Source organism: Suricata suricatta, chromosome 9, assembly GCF_006229205.1.
Source record: "Suricata suricatta isolate VVHF042 chromosome 9, meerkat_22Aug2017_6uvM2_HiC, whole genome shotgun sequence".
Lineage (NCBI taxonomy): Eukaryota > Metazoa > Chordata > Mammalia > Carnivora > Herpestidae > Suricata > Suricata suricatta.
This window is the reverse complement of record NC_043708.1, coordinates 108186758-108204560: the sequence shown is the minus strand read 5'-3', so window position 1 is coordinate 108204560 and position 17803 is coordinate 108186758. Positions and strand designations below refer to the sequence as shown.

The following is a 17803-nucleotide window of genomic DNA, read 5'->3' as shown; positions in this document are numbered from 1 at the left end:
TATATATGAAATGTCACCTGGGTTAACATTTCTAAATTGTCTTCTTCACTGGGAGTGAGTCCCTCCAGATACCAGGGTTTCTTTTTTTTACCTTTTTTTTTTTTTAACATTTTATTTATTTTTGATACAGAGAGAGACAGAGCATGAGAGGGGGAGGGGCAGAGAGAGAAGGAGACACAGAATCTGAAGCAGGCTCCAGGCTCTGAGCTGGCTGTCAGCACAGAGCCTGACGCGGGGCTCGAACCCACGAACGTGAGATCTGCCCTGAGCCGAAGTTGGAGGCTTAACCAACCGAGCCACCCAGGCGCCCCCAGATACCAGGGTTTCTTATTGCTGGGAGCCAGTGAGCCTGGTCTAAGCCACTGAGATTTACTTCTCTCCTCCCCACTTTTTCTTGCTGCTTCTCTAAGATACCCTCAGATGTCAGAGCTACACGTGAATTCAGATCTCTGGGTCCGATCCCGCAGGGACAGAGGAGGCAGAGGGAGCTGGCTGGAGAGATTGGCTCTGACTGCTGAGCTGAGCTCACACCGCCGGCTCCTGACCTCCAGCTTGCTGGTAGCTCCCCACATACTGAAGACCTAAATCTTACAACACAGTGAGTGGAAAAAAAAATCCAGTGGAAGAATACAGGTCCTGTTACAAAGTGCAGCCTCTGTCTACCTAAATCTCCTTGGCATCCAGCAATGTGAAAAAGGAAAAAAAAGTTCTGAAGCGTTCTGAAAGATGGCCTGGGAGCATAATTCCAGTAAGATGACCTCATAATCTGTGTAATTCTCAAAACCCATAGCAGCAATTCCATTTAGAATAATGGAAAAATCAAAATTAGACTCAAATGTTCTCCTAAATGTGCACATATACCAACGTGTCATTTGTCAGTTTGTGCCTGGATGTTCTGGAACACTCATTTGTATATATTAATGTCCTGGTGTGTTGTTACTTTTAAACTAATTATATGGGAAACTGACTTTACAGAGGTTCTGGCTACTTGAAAAAAGAACATACCATGTTACTCTGGGTGAAGGTCCCTGACGGAATTTTGTTACCCCTCACGGAGAGGTTCAACATTCCAGCCCGGCCACATCACCACTTTCAGTTACTTAGGCTTTCACCCTGGATGGCTTGATCTTTGGGATTCTTGATCCTTGATTGGTTTTGACCTTCCTGTGAATGTGTGTACTGCCGACAGACTTCATGTATTCACTGCTCTTGGAGAAGAGACTGTCCAGCTGCCCTGAGTCCAACTGGTGGTCCAATAACCCGTGGTGCTGTCACTAGGAATCCCCAGAGCAAGGCTACCCAGCGCTAGACAGGGATGAGCATGTCAATTTCCCACACCCTGAAACAGACACTCTTCCCAGGGGAGGGAAGGGAAAAAGTCCTACTTTAAGTCCTCAGGAGTAGATGAGGTCATGTGTTGAGACCCATAAGATGCCAAGACACTCCACGATAAGTACCTTATGCAGTTTAATCCTTACGTGATACCCATTTTACAGATGAGGATAATAAAGGTCAGAGAGATGAAGCAATTGGAATAAGGCTGGGCAGCCAGGGAGTGATGACACTGGAACTCATCCAGCTCTGCCTGGATTCAAGGTCTGTGCTCCTTTTTTTCCAGACAAGCTGCCTCTTAGTGATGAGTTAACACCCTGGCATCAGTCTTTAGCCAGGTGACAGTAAAGAAAGACTCACTCATGGTGGGGAGTGGGTTTGGATGGTAATCAAGGAAGGAGAGCGTATTAGTTTCCTACTGCTGCTGTAACAAACGACTATAAACTCAGTGGCTTAAAGCATCACACATTTTTTTACCTTGCAGTTCTGGGCGGGAGCGGTCAGAAGTCTGAAATGGGTCTCACTGAATTAAAGCCAAGGTGTTGGCAAGTGGTTCTTTATGGAGGTTTAGGGGATAGTCTGTTTTCTTGTCTTTTCCAGTTTCTAGACCCACATTCCTTGCATTCCTTGGCTTGGGGTCCCATCTCCCATCATCAAAGCCAGGAGTGAAGCACCTTCAAATCTCTGACTCCAAATTGTTTGCCTCCCTCTTTTCACAAGGACCTTGTGATTACACCAAACGCACCTGGATAATCTTGTCACAGATCTTATTAAAATTTTTAATTCTATCTGCAACTTCAGTACCCATTTGCCAAGTAACCTACCAGGTTCCAGGGGGGTAGAATGGGGGTTTCTTTGGGAGGGTTATCAATATGACTCTGCCTCCTCACAGTCCTACTTGAGGGTGGGTGATGGTGGCACTCAGGTCCCCATGTCTCTCTCTGGCATGTGTATTGACCCCTGGCTCCATCCTGCTAGGAAACTTTGTGAAAGTCTATAAACACAGATTCCAGCATCATCCCCATGGGTGAAGAACGTGAGCTACAGCCCTATAAAGACCCAGCTCTTCAGCAAGAATGCTGAACTGATGCACAGTCATCCCCGAGAAGGAGCCAGTGACCCCAAGGAGGACAGTTCTGCCAAGTGGTCTTAAGAATGGGACATTCCTCTGAAGAGCCAAAGCAATCTGGAGAAAGAAGAACAAAGCTGGAGGTATCACAATTCTGGATTTCAGGATACACTACAAAGCCATAGTAATCAAAACAGTATGGTACTGGCACAAAAACAGACACATAGGTCAGCAGAACAAAATAGAGAGCCCAGAAGTAAACCCACACGTATGTGGTCAATTAATACATGACAAAGGAGGCAAGAATATACAATGGGGACAAGATAGTCCCTTTGATAAATGATGATGGAAAAATTGGACACAGTTGCATACAAAAGGATGAAACTGGACCACTTTCTTACACCACATACAAAAATAAACTCAAAATGGATTAAAGACCTATATGTGAGACCTGAAACCATAAAAATCCTAGAAGAACACATAGGCAGTAATCTCTTTGACATTAGCCTTAGCAACATTTTTCTAGATATGTCTCCTGAGGCAAGGGAAACAAAAGCAAAAATAAACTTTTGGGACTACACCACAGTAAAAATCTCTGCACAGTTAAGGAAAAGTTCAGCAAAACAAAAAGGCAACCTATTGAATGGGAGAAGATATTTGCAAATTTATATCCATTAAGGGGGTTCATATCCAAAATATTAAAGAACTTATAAAATTCAACACCAAAAACCCAAATAATTCAATTAAAAATGGGCAGAGGACCTGAATAGACATTTTTCAAAGATGACATACAGATGGCCAACAGACACATGAAAAGATACTCATCATCACTCATCATCAGGGAAATGCAAATCAAAACCAGAATGCGTTACCACCTCACACCAGTCAGAAGAGCTAGAATCAAAAAGACGAGAAAGAACAAGGTGAAAGATATAGAGAAAAAGGAACCTTCATGCACTGTTGGTGGGAATATAAATTGGTGTAGCCACTCTGGAAAACAGTATGGAGGCTCCTCAAATACTAAACATAGAAATACAATATGATCCAGTAATTTAACTACTGGGTATTTATCCAGAGAAAATGAAAACACTAATTTGAAGATATTTGTACCTCTGTGTTCACTGCAGCATTATTTACAATCGCCAAGATACAGAAGCAACCTGAGTGTCCACTGACAGATGAATGGATAAAGAATATGTGTTGAGTGTGCATGCGCACACGCACACACACACACACACACACACACACACACACACACACACACACTGAAATATTACTCAGCCAAAAAAAGAGAGAGAGAGAGAGAGAGAACAAGATCTTGCCATTTGCAACAACATGGAAGGACCTAGAAGGTACTGAAATAAGTCAGACAAAGTACCATATGATTTCACATATCTGTGGAATCTAAAAAACAAAACAAAGTGGAAACCGATCCACGAGTACAGGGAACAAGCTGGCGGTGGTGGGGGTGGGCAAAATGGGTGAAGGGGAGTGGGAGACACAGGCCTCCACTTCTGTACTGAAGAAGTCACAAGGATGAAAGGTACAGCGCAGGGAACAGAAATCAACGGTATTGTAAGAGCGTTGCGTGGTGACAGGTGACTACGTAGCATAATGGATAGACTTACTGAATAACTATTTTGTACACCTGAAACTAACGTAACACTGTGTGTCAACTGTTCTTCAATTAAAAAAATAAAGGGACAAAAAAAGGAGAGGCTCAGAGACATATATGTAATTATCCGCTTATCACAAAGCCTCATTGACATCACCAGGGCCAAAACAAAGGGTAAGGAGAGAACCCTCTGCAAATATCCCCGTGGCTGACCTTTTGATTGATTTTTCTCTTTATTTTTCCCTTAAAGATGGAAAAGCACTGAAGTGCTTAACTGAATCTGATTCAACTGGCATAAAAAAAAATCCCTTAACTGGAGAGCGGCTTGGGCATTTATCCCATTTTACCGATCACCAGTGGGAGGGCTAAAGAGCAGGGTTTGATTGAAAAGGAAAGACTTTTGAACACCGAGAGCTGTTCATGGTTAAAGAGGCTGCCCCACGAGAGAGTCAGCTCTGCCTCCGTTCGTGTTCAGGAAAGGTGGGCGTTGGGGAGTGGGGTCCAAACAGCTCCAGCTGGGATTCTGGACTCATAACACAAAAATGGAGAGCAGGAGCACTTGGAGAGTCCTCTCCATGTGAGGTGAGAGCACTGTCACATGCACCCTCTTCTTAGTCCCTGTGCCCTCAACGTGGGGGCTACAGTACTTGGTCCACTTAATGGATGAGCACCCCGAGGGGAGGCACGGAGCCTTGCCCCGGGCACCGAGCTCGCCTGCAGGCGCGCAGCACTAGGCGGACAGCCCAGTCTCCGGTCCCTCAGCCCCACGCCCCTGTCTGGCCGGGAGTGGAGCCTGGGTGCCCTTGGCCCTCCGTCCTGGCTCACTGGTGTCATGACAGCACCGAGAGTGGAGGCAGCGTTGTACAATATCTCGCTTAAAGCTCTCGCCGCTTCTACTGTTCATTCCCACATGAGGAGGAGAGTCACAGAGTTGCAATAAGGTGCCTGAGATCACAGAGCCACCGGGGATGGATGCGGAATTCCAATGCTGACAAAGGCTCCAAGTCTGGGGCTCCCTCCGCTGCCCCTTCATGGATGCTGCTTCTGGAAGCCCAGTGCTCCCCAGCACCCCGAGGAGCCCGGTGGTGGCCTCCAGAGCAGGAAGTCCATGCCAGCTCCAAAATCCATCCTTGGTCTGACTGTACACATCCACTTGAGGATACCAAAGGGAGAAACACTTTGTGAGAGTTAAAAGCACTTTGTAGAAACTTCCAGTAAGAGGAGGATTACTATTATTTTTTGGTCATTTCGGACACTTGTCTATCAGAATCTCAGGAAGGAGGAATTAAAATGAAGGTGTCTGCATGTCCTTATGGGCAGGGCTTCAGGGCATGCGTTCGTGCCTCGTCCTGGCCTGGCACCGACCGACGGACAGAAGACGTTCATGTGCGTTATCTCACGGGCCGGCCAGGACAGGGAGGTGACAGTTAAACGACCCTGCTCTCCAGAAGTGCCAGATGCCTGTGGTTCCGGAACATCTGTCACCACTGGAAATGGAAATGTCAGAGTGAATGACTAAAAATAAATAAATAACAGGCAGGGCATGATTATTCCAAGATGTTAACATTTTGCCCTCGAAAGTAGGTTTTTAAAAAATTACAGGCAGCTCACGAAAAGAGAGAAAAAAAAAACAACTAAGAGTACTAAACAGGTAACTTAATAGAAAAGTGTTATTCTTTTTAATTATAAAGGTTTTCATTTCCCCCTTTCCCTCCATTATTTCAGCTAATAAGCTTGTCGATGGGGCTGGAACTGATTACGAAAGGCTGGGAACAGATTTTATTACCTGGAATAACCTTTTTTACACATTAGCATTTTACTTCCAGTTTTATGAATCAAATGCAATATGGAGTCTCTAAAAGTTAGGACATGATTCAGGTATTAACTCAGGGTTCCTTCATCTGAGCATGTACTAGATACACGTGTCTTTAGGGTGAAGTCTGGATCCTGGTAATTCTACACAAACCTTAAAGGCAGAGAAGAAAATGGTCTTTGTAACCTATGGGGACTATGGGGAAATTAAGGGAAGAATTCTGGATGGGGCTTATGACGGAAGGCTGGATTCTAAAGGTTTCCCGGCAGCTGAGAAAGCACACGCACGTGCTGAGTGGTTCACTGCACACAGAGCATCCAGACGGGAACTCCAGAGCATCGTGAAGAAGAGGGAAAACGCAGACTTTCACTCAAGGAGGTTTTATTATTAAAAGGGAAGGTAGAAGAAGTTATCACATAGAATACATATGAACACATGTGAACAAAACAGACATTACAAGATGCCGTAACTGAAGTCATAACTGTCGCTTAAAGCAGATTTAGCTCCTAAGAGACTCAATAAATGCCTGATGAATGAATGAATGAGTACGCATACTCGGCATACAGGCACTCAAATATTTTTGACTGACTGATGGTTGATGCAGATGAATTTCAGAGATGTCGTTCGTTAAGGTTAATTTGTGAGCTCTGTCCTTTAAGTGGTGGTTCCTTTTTCTCTGATAGTCTTTTCCTAAAAATAGAAAGGGCTGTCAGGAGGAAGCAATATTGCCCTAGTTATGTCCTCCTGGTCCAAACAGGCAAGACCTCACAATTCTGAAAAATTAAGGTATACTAACCACATTTTTCATACAAAATAAAGTTCTTATTTAAAACAGCAGAACAGGGGCGCCTGGATGGCTCAGTCGGTTGAGGTCTGACTCTTGATCTTGGCTCAGGTCATGATCCCAGGTTCATGGGATTGTGCCCTGTTTCAGGCTCTGCACTGACCATGGAACCTGCTTGAGATTCAATCTCTCTCTCTCTCTCTCTTTCCTCTCTCTCTCTCTCTCTCCCTGTCCCTCTCCCCAAGTTGCCTGTGCTCTCTCTTTCTCTCTCTCTCAAATAAAAAAATAGAACGGCAGAGCATAATGACAGTAAGAGGTAAACTAAACAATGAAAGAAAATGAACATCTAAGATGTTAGCAGCTTAATTTTTAGTCCCTAGTGGTTGCAGGCCACCGTCTACCCTTATGCGTAGAATCGACTATGAAACTTTTCTCAACTAACTGTTGGAATGAGGACTGAACTCAGTTTTGGTACTTGTTAACAGGCAGGGTATGTGATTGCTGCCCTGGTTCATCTGGGTGCTGGCAGAATTTTCCTTTAAGATGATCAACTGAAGGTGAAGAATGAGATACTCAGAACTTGTAGCTAGTTTTCAGCTGTATCAGGCATTCGTTTAAAGCATGTTGGCAAAAAAAAAAAAAAAATAAAGCATGTTGGCAAATGACAGCTCAATGGGCCGAATTTGGCTTGCTGTCTGTTTTTGTCAATAATGTTTTATGGGAAATCAAGTCACTGCTTTTGCACTACAAGAGCAGAGTTGAGTGGTTGCAGCAGAGACCGTATGGTGTGCAAAGCCTAAAAATATTTACTCTCTGGCCTTACAGACAAAAATCTAGTATAGTAGTGCTAGAAATCTTCCTGTTACCCTAATGCCACTTTTTTTCTGCAGAGAGTGAAACAATGGAATTCATAACACTGTCACTATTGGGATACCAATATCCTCACTATCACCATTTCCATGACAACAGCGATCACCACCACCATCACCACCATCATCACAATGTCACCATCATCACCACCGCCAACAATACAATTTCACTTTCTAGCAAGCATGGCTCCAGGGAATTTTCCCTTCTCTGTCCTTCCAACCCAAGTTTAGTTACCTGGTGTTCGTGGGTAAAAAACACATCATTACTCTCTCTGTCCCCACTGAGTTCTGGTTTCATGGTTTATACAGAAAGACAAGTACTGATGGAATGATAATGGAAGAGTCCTCTGGCCATTTCAAGACCAGGGTGCTCTTATGTAGAGGGACACCTTTTTCTCGTTTGGTACAAACCTTACAGCTCTGATTCGATCAGTGCGGAGAACAGTTTTCCTACCGTTCTGACTCACTCCGACTCCTGAAATTACGCTGATCATCTTCTCCAAAGCGATAAAATCAGAGATTAACAGCACAAATGTAACCTTAAAATGTATAAATAAACACCTTAAATAATTTGGATTAAGAAGTAAATCAAAATTATACCCAATGGATAGGGAGTTTTGGAAGATGAGAGAAATGTCAGAGCTGGACGCTGGTGGTAGTTGCACAATAATGTGATTCCACATAAGGCCACTGAATTGTACACTTAAACTGGTTACAATGATAAATTTTACTTTATATTTTACCACATTAAAAAAAGTTAACATGAGGGAGGCAAGGTAAAGGGTATATAAGAGCTCCGTAGTACCTTTGCAATTCGTCTGTAAATATAACATTATTTCATAATAAAAAGCTTTAAAAAATTATATATACTCCATTTGCTTAGAACAGTATTTCTCAAAGTGTGGTCGCTGAAACCCGCAAGGGGTCTGTGATGTCATGTCTACCACATAATAACACTAACATGTTATTTGCCCTTTTTCTCCCCTCTCACTCTTTCATGAATGTCAAGGGCATAAGTAGGGTATTGATATGGTTTCAGATTCAAGACTGCAATTAATCTTTAAGAAACTACCACGTTTCTAGTTTGGTGTAGTATCAAAGAAAAAGATCCATGATTGTCTGAAAAGACGTTCCAACTATGGATTGGTATGAAGCCCGATCTCATTCACGTGCTTCAGCCAAAACAACACGTCATCATGGGCTGAGTGCAGAAGCAGTCATGAGAATCCAGTGGTCTTCTTTAAGCCAGAGATTAAAAGAGATCTAAAATTGTAAAATAATGCCTCTCTTCTCAAATTTATCTTTGTCTTGGGAAATACTTTTCAAAAACATTGTTATTACATAATGAGTTTATTATTGTTATTTTAAAACGAATCCAGACAATTTTCAAAGTTCAGTTTAAGTTTTGAATACTAGAAGTATCAATGCATACCACATATACACAAAGGTTCTTTGGGGTCTTTGATAACTTTAAGTGTGCAAAGGGATCCTGAGACCAAAACATTGGAGAATCTCTGATTGACTAAGAAAATGGGCACATACTGAATTTATGAAATATGGTCAAAGCTATCAATCCTTATATTTCTTAAAAAACTGAAATCAAGGTGGACATCTTAGTTTATGAATGAAAAAATACTTGCATTAGAAACTGAGAGCTGGTTCTTCAAAAACGGTTTTTGTTTTGAATTGAAGATTACAACTGGACCCATTTTAAAAATCAAAGTTTAAATAATATTTTCTTATGTTAGTTTCAGAGGTACAACACAATGATTAAATATTTGTATAGACTGCAAAATGATCACCACAGTAAGACTAGTTAACATCTGTCATCAAGCCGAGTTACAAAATTTTTTCTTGTGATGAGAACTTTTAAGATTTATTCTCTATATGCAATACAGTATTATTAATTACAGTTGTGCATCCCATCCTCCTGACCTATTTTATAACTGGAAGTCTGTACCTTTTTATTTATTTGTTTATTTTAAATCTTATTTATTTATTTTGAGAAAGAAAGTGTCAGTTGGGGAGGGGCAGAGAGAGAGGGAAAGAGAATCCCAAGCATCTTAAACCGTCAGCGTGGAGCCCGATAAGGGGCTCGAACCCATGAACCACGAGATCATGACCTGAAGCCAAAGTCATATGCTTAAATGACTGATCCACTCAGGTGCCCCTGTACCTTTTTAATAAGTGACTTTGAAAAAAATCAATAAAACCCAAACAGCTGACATTACGACTAAAAAAAGATAATCCATCAGAGGATATCTAAATTATAAGTGAATTTTACACATAATTCTATACCATGACATTTAAAACTCTCCATGAAAAACATACATTAAAATAATTAACAACCCTGACTTACGATGAACAAGAGAACATGACAGACTAGTAACCACAGAAGAATTTTTAAAGTTACCAAAAATAATTTCTTCCAAAAAGATTCTAGGGCCAGATGTTTTTTATTGGTGACTTTTCATCAAAATCTAAAGGACTAGGTAATGATATAAACTTTTCCAGAGCATATAAAAATTGGAAACCTAACCTAACCTAAGCTTCAGAGACATAGTATGAAAGAAAGCAATGGGCCAATCTCACTGATGAATAATGATTTAAAAAATCCTAAGTAAGGTACGCAAACTGAATTCAACAGAACATTAAAAGAACCACTGAGCAAGATGAAGCAGGTTGCATCCCAGGGATGTAAGGATGATTTAATATAGGAAATTTTTAGGAAAAACTAATTTAAATAGATGCCAAAATGTCATTTAAAAGTCATCCTGGTAAAAACACTTACCAAATTAGAAACAGACTTACTTAACCCAATAATAAGCATGTAATCATAAATACATTTAAAAATATTTATTGAGCATAGATCTATCTTTCTTGATAGTTAAAATTAGAGCTATTCACATTAAAATCAGTGATAGATTAAAGATGTCTGCTATCACTCATTTAAAATAGTTTTGGAAGTGCGGGTAAACTTTTGGTCATATATCACAAAAAAGAAATCAGAGGTATGACTATTGGTAAAAGAGATGCAACATCACCATTATTTCCATGTGATATGATTATATCATTAGAAAATCATGAGAATCAATCGCTAATACTAAGAATGAATAAAAGTTCAATGAAGTGGCCAGTGATAAACGCAAGAAATCTGTAACTTTCTGGTAGACTTATCATAACAATTTTGAAAGTAAAGGAGAAACGTGTTTCACTCTCCATCATTATCATCATCCCACAAAATACAAGTAAATACCTAAGACCAGTTTTCACAACTAATACAGCAACTCTACATGAAAAATATAAAAATGTTACTGGCAGGTATAAAGTATTTGAATAAGTGGAACGCTATGTTCCTGGCCTGGTTGTTTTAATGATTTAAACTATTTTATAGTTTAACTATTCCTCCCAAACTGATTTATAGATCTAAAATTTAAAGGTTTATAGATCTCCTGGCGTGACGTAGGTGCCAGCTGGAGTGTGCGAGACCTCTGACCACCTAACTCAAGTAGCACCCTGCTCCTCCAGCCGGTCCCTTATTCTCCTTTCTCCCCGTTTTTTCTCTTGATAGCACACATCGCCATCCGAAATTATCTTTTTGTTCTCTTGACTTCGGTCTCCCCGACTAGGTGTAAATCAACAAAGGCGGTGTGCCTTTGTTCCCTGTGGTGTCATCAGTGCCTGGAGCAGAGCCTGGCATACAGCAAGTGCTCAACACATGCTTACCCAGTGGATTTAACACACTCTCGCGTGAAAATGCTAATAGGATTTTTTTTCTTGAATGTAACTAAATGGTTCCAAAATTCACCTGGAATAGAAACATGCTAGATCGTCTATAACATTATTAAAAAGGGGCGAGAGAGGGTGACTTGCCCTGCCAAATATTAAAGCACATCTGAAAGCTGCAATTGTCAAACCGTGGTGCAGAAATTATATGACAGACAACTGGAACAGAACAGTCACAGAGCAGAGCTAGGATAGATGGGAGGACCTAGCACATTCTAACTTTCTAGTGTTAAATAAACAAATGATTCAACAAATCGGGTTGGAAAATTGACTAAGTATTAGGAGCAAATCTTTATTCTCATTTTATGCGATGCTCGTAAAAATGTTTAGCAACTCCCCCACCCTAAATAAAGCCACAAACAAGAGATATGCAGTGTTATATGCCATTTATAGAAGGTTTTTAGACACAGGCAAAACTAATCTAAGGTGCTACCAGGTAACAGGTCATTTTGGGGGTGGGATAGATTAGTGACCGAGAGGTGGGCACTCTAAGGGGCCCCTGGAATGTCAACCACGTTCTACTTCTTGATCTGGGTACTAGTTATGAGCATGTGTTCACTTCGTGAAAATTCATCAATGCTGTACAATTTTGAACGCAAGACTTTTCCTATGTATTTTATTTCATTCTTCAATAAAAAGCTTATTTAACAAATGAGTAAGTGCTAGGCCAGTTGATTGTTCTAGTCAGAGGTTAGGTTTTCTGCACTTAAACATGCATTTCTTTTTCACTCGTGCTTTCAGAAGAGGAGATAAAGTTCTATGATGTTAAGTCAAGCTAATTTAATTGTAATCAATTAAGGAGACCCATAAAGGTTGACAGGTCTCCCTCCCTTCCAGGAGGGTCTGTATCACGGTCTGTCCCTAAGCTGAGCAACCGTGAGGGTCCATGTCCTCGGCGCTCACACACTCACAGCAGATACTGTTCTGTGGCTCTCTGAGATGCAGCTGGGCATTTTATAAATACACTTAAAATTATTTTTAATGTTTATTTTTATGTTTGAAAGAGAGAGACACACAGCGTGAGCAGGGGAAGGGACAGAGAAAGAAGGAGACACAGAATCTGGAGCAGGCTCCAGGCTCCACGGAGCCTGGCATGGGGCTCGAACTTACAAACTGCGAGATCATGACCTGAGCCGGAGACGATGCTTAACAGACTGAGCCACCCAGGCACCCCTTTAACATAAGTTTTTTGGGTAAAGTTTATATATTTATTTTGAGAAAGAAAGAGTGGAGCCTAAGGAGGCTCCATACTGTCAGCAGAGAGCCTGACGTGGGGTTTGAACCCACAAACCATAAAATCATGCCCTGAGCCAGAGTTGGACACTTAGCCCATTGAGCCACTGAGGCACTGCATCACAGAGCAAAAAGTCAGTATTCACATGAAAGATAAAGTGTCTAAAAGCCCTCTCTTTGTTCTTTGCCCAGACCTTAAATATGAGCATTGATCAACTTCTGACTGCTGGTATGAACACGTCAGTAACACTTCAAGCCAGTGAGCTGAGTTACGGGACACCCCGGTGACTGGATACAACCCAAACACCTCTTGATCTAGTTCACTATCAGTTATAAAAGTTTTGTCCAGACGAAACCTCAAAGCATAAATATGCGGCTCTATAACCATACATCCTGGACTAGTTTATGTGATGGTGGCAACCATAGAAATAGTAATAGTAACACCTGATGCTCGTCGAGTCAGTAGTTTGTTCCAGGCGCCGCGCTAAGTGCTTTCCAGTCGTACCTTATTTAATCCTCCCAATGACCTTGTAAGTATCCCTGACAGTTCATTTTATAGATAACATATGGAGAGGTCAAGTAATTGACTGGAGCCGCAGAGCCAGAAAGTCACATTGTGCCACGGACACTATACTGCTTCTATCGAATTGTTTGAGATTTTGAGAATGTACGCTGGGCCCTTTTGCCAGGGAAACTGGTGACTATTAGTTTTTCTTAAAATTCCAAGTTAGTTTTAGCTACTCATGTTTTTTAAGTAAAGCAGAGGCTAACCATAATGCGAGTATTCATTTAGAAGAAAACTTAAATCTATTGATTAGATCCTTTTTCTTTGATGTACAAATTTCTACCATAGTAATAAAAAGTTATCTTAAGGCCTGATATTGGTCTCCTTAGAGCAACTCTGGGAACTCATCAGGCATATGTCATGTTAAGGATAATTGAGAGTTCAATTTAAATAAAGCACTGATGAAGGATGAACACAACAGGCTCTCTGTTGCCTAATGAGAAACTGCTGTGGGGATTAGGTCATTGCCACAGGTGAAGGTTGAGATGACCACTTAGCTCTGGTGTCCCGAGAACTCACCAGCAAGGACAAGGAGACTGAGCTAGGTTTCCAGAATGCTGGATCAGAGAAGGGGGAAGAAACTTCACTTCTCTCAAATACAACTCAGACTCCCCTTTGCATATTATCTACCCACCCCCAACTTTTGTCTCTTAAAATCGGATCGGTCACTTACATTTCCAAATCCTGACACTACTCACCTGTCCCTTCTACTTTCATTTGCTTTAGATCAACTCAAAATGCCAAGTATACTTTATCATTCTATGACCTAGCAATACTTTGATATGTAGTATGTTTCTGTATAATAAGATGCTTAGCCTACACTCATGGATTAAAGAAATATACTTAAATTCTGGTTTTTAAGCAGGGTTCAGTTTGGAATCACTGGGCCCTCTGATATACTGATATCTTTGTTTATCAGATATTTCCTGTCATCAGACTCCTGGTGGAGACCGGGCCTTTCTAAAACAGTTGCTCTCTGTTTCCTCTCCTTCCCTACTGCTGTCTTGAGAGCAGAGGTTTGATCCTGTTTCAACATTCCCCGTGTCCAGCAGCTTCAGTGGCTGACTACTGCCCAAAGATCAATCAGAAGATGGAGTTTGGAATGAAAGGCCTTCCATGGTTAGCCTTATCCTATAGCTGCAGCTTCCAAAGTCAGGGCTGCCCTCACTTTCTTATAAGATGCCATGCCCAGACTGCCTCACATTTCCTCCTTCCCTGTAGCTCTTGTTGCTCCTTTGGACTGGAATGTCCTTTCTTCTATTTTTTTTCTGATAAAACCTTATCCATCCTATAAAACAGGGGTTGGCCGAGTACAACATGGAGGTCTAATCTGGTGATTGCCTTCTTTTGTTAACTAAAGTTTCCATGTAGCACAGCCACACCCACTCATTCACATATTGCCCACGGCGCTCTCTCATGAGGACAGCAGAGTCGATGCAGTCATGGCCAAATGGACTGTGAAGCCTAGAATATTTACCAGGTGGCTCTTTTTAAAAGGAGGTTGCAAACCTCTGCTCTAAAAGCCCCGTATAGACACCACCTCCTCATGTTCCTCAGAGTACAATGTTAGAAGTAATTTCTGATCCTTTGTTCTCCCATACTGCTGGGTCTCTTACCAAAGTCATCACAAGATTCTCAAATGGATGATAAAAGCCTGTGGGGCAGGGGCCATGCGCCATTCAACTTCATGTCTTCGCATGGCTCTGCACACAGTGGGTGTATAGATATTTGCTGAAATGTTCTAACTATTTGCATGACTGTTAAGTCAGGTAAAGAGCAGCGTTTTACCTCATCAGATTATATAACTAATGGATCAAGGGAGAAGTAAATATTGATTGAGGAGACAAATTATGCTCCCAGAGCATAATAAATATAGGTGTGACTGTCAGGCCCCAGAAGAGGGGGGGCCGGGGGCTCTATGAAAGTCTCTTTTCCAAGGAAGGACATGAATATTGACTTAGAACTCAGACAGAAGCAGTAAACCTTTCCCATACTGACCTTCATATGATTTCTAATCCAAGTGTCTGGCATGGGAAAAGGGTAGAGCAGGATTAGGAGATGTGGAAAATTCTTCTGAGGGCTGTTGATGTTTGGCTGAAACAGCTAGGGAAGAGCTAACAGAAGCAACCCCCAGCGGAAGGAGGAAGGAGGTTTATCTTCAAAGCACACTCCTTCAGGGACTTATTAGCCAAAGGAAGAGCAGATCTGACTGGAGATGTGCTTAGTAACAAAAGGGAAAAAAGATGTTTGGTTTCTCCTATGGGAAGGTGAGGCCTGGAGAGAGGAGGGGCTGATCCCAGAAGGTAGATTTCCCATCTCCAAAGCTCTAACCTTCAAGGGAAAATAAGGGACATTCCAAACGATGGCAAGAACCTGGAGAGCCCAGGATGGGTGGCCCGGGGCTCCTGGGTATGAAAGCCTCCAGGTCACTGCTTCTCAGCTATCCCTTCAGTTTCAGTCATATATTTAATAAATGTTGTTTAAAACCTTAGACATGTCTTCCTTATCTTGTGTTAATTCCCTAATGTGGAGGCTCAGCGACGTAACACAGGGCAGAAAGCCAGACTTTGATTCAGAGAAGGAAGGCTTAGCAGCACTTCCAAGTGGGTTAGGGAAAGGGGAGATTTGGGATGACATTATCCATGCCAGACTCACAGATAACGGGCTCTGAGTTATCGCTGTAATCCAGGCAGGAGACCTGGGAGCGATCAGCAGCCCTGCAGATGATGTTGTCCAGAGGTGCTGCTGTCAGAGCGGACGGGGAGAGAATCCCATTCTCCCTACAGGGACAGGGCTGTCAGATCACTTCCATCTAAGTCCAAGACTCAGCCCCACTCAGCAGCTGTTTCCTGCATTTGAGGAAAGCATCCATTAGGTACAGAAAAGCAGGTGTGGGTGCTCTGGATATGTCTGAGCCAGATGATGCAATTAGAAGAAAAAAAAAACCCCAATCACAGCTTAACTACTCCCCAGAAAACAAAAGGCAAACTCAAGTACAAACAGGCAAACTCGATCTGACATTTCCAGGCAACTAGGTGCTCCCTAAAAAGCAGAAAATGGGAAACAATAATGAGCATAAGGGGTGGGGCAGAGTTGATTTCATTTTATTCAGTGTATCTGAAAGTGTTTCAAGGCAGACTGACTGCAGAAGTGAAAAGAAAGTCCACGTAAACAGATGCAAGGCCAGCAGAGCCTTTCTAAATCAAAGGGACGTATGCTGTCAGACACCAGGTGGAAAGCATGTAATGCAAAATGAAGTCCATGAGTGCTAAAACCAACAACAGCATCTTTCCAAATCATAGCAAGACGGCATGGTCTCTCTGGCGCAGGATCTTGTTTCCAAAGATTTGGTTTTGGACAGGAATCATAAACGCTTGCTGCTCAAGAAAAGGTCAGAGCTGAGTCCAAATAACAAAAATCAAATACTCGGTGATCTCCTTTTCATGCTGCCATGTTGGCACTGACGAGGAACATCCAGCCATGATGTGTTTGCCATCTGACTGTCTCCCAGGGCTGCCACTGCCTGATGAAAGTAACTGAGGAGAGTCACAGGCCCATCCCAGCATCTTGTTCTGATGCCTGAATGCAGACAACCGAGGCATGTCTTACCATCTGCTTAAATAATCTTAAAGACACACTTGACATGTTGGCAAGGACGTGGAGAGGGTGGAACCCATTACATTGCTGGTGGGGACAGAAAATGGTGCTGCCACTGTGGAAAGCAGTCTGGAAGTTCCTCAAAAGTTAAACACAAAATTATCATATGACCCAGCAATTCTGCGCTGGGGTATATACCCTAAAGAACTGCAAGCAGGGACTCAAACAGTTAACTGTACACAATAGCCAAAAGGTGGAAATAACCCAACTGTCCATGAACAGATGAGTGGATAAACAAAATGTGATATTATACATAAAAAGGAACAAGTTTCTGATGCGTGCTACAACATGGATGGACCTTAAGAACTTTATGCTAAGAGAAATAATTCAGACCCAGAAGGACAATTACTGTATGATTCCATTAGAATAGGCAAATTCATGAGACAGAAAGGAGAAGGGAAATTACCAGGGATTTAGGATAGGGGGGAATGGGGAATAGGTACAGAAATTGGGATGATGAAACAGTGCTGGAAATGGATAGTGGTGACATCTGCACAATATCATGAATGTATTTAACATTGCTCAAGTCTATGTTTAAAAATCATTAAAGTGAAAAATTTTGTTATGTGTATATATTTTACTACAATTAAAAAAAATCCTTTATCCATTTTGAGTTTATTTTTGTGAATGGTGTCAGAAAGTGGTCTAATTTCATTTTTCTATATGTTGCTGTTCAGCTTTCCCAATACCACCTGTTGAGGAGGCTGTCTTTTTTCCACTGGACACTCTTTCCTGCTTTGTCAAAGATTAATTGGCCATATACTTGTGGGTCCAGTTCTGGGTTCTCCATTCTATTCCATTGGTCCATGTGTCTGTTTTTGTGCCAATACCCATCACCTGATGAATGGATCAAGAAGATGTGGTGTATATATATACAATGGAGTACTACATGGCAATGAGGAAGAATGAAATATGGCCATTTGTAGCAAAGTGGATGGACCTGGAGGGTGTCATGCTAAGTGAAATAAGTCAGGCAGAGAAGGACAGATACCATATGTTTGCACTCATAGGTCTAACAGGAGAGACCTGGCAGGGGACCATGGGGAGAGGAAGGGGGAAAAAGAGCGGCAGAGAGTGAGG

The 17803-nt window shown here is 41.9% G+C and overlaps 1 protein-coding gene across 1 annotated transcript in view; it reads right to left on the bottom strand.

The window, feature by feature from the left end:
* The window catches only part of THSD4 (thrombospondin type 1 domain containing 4), a 297196-nt gene that overhangs the window by 63988 nt on the left and 215405 nt on the right, over positions 1 to 17803 (bottom strand). The gene's annotated exons all lie outside the window — the stretch shown is intronic.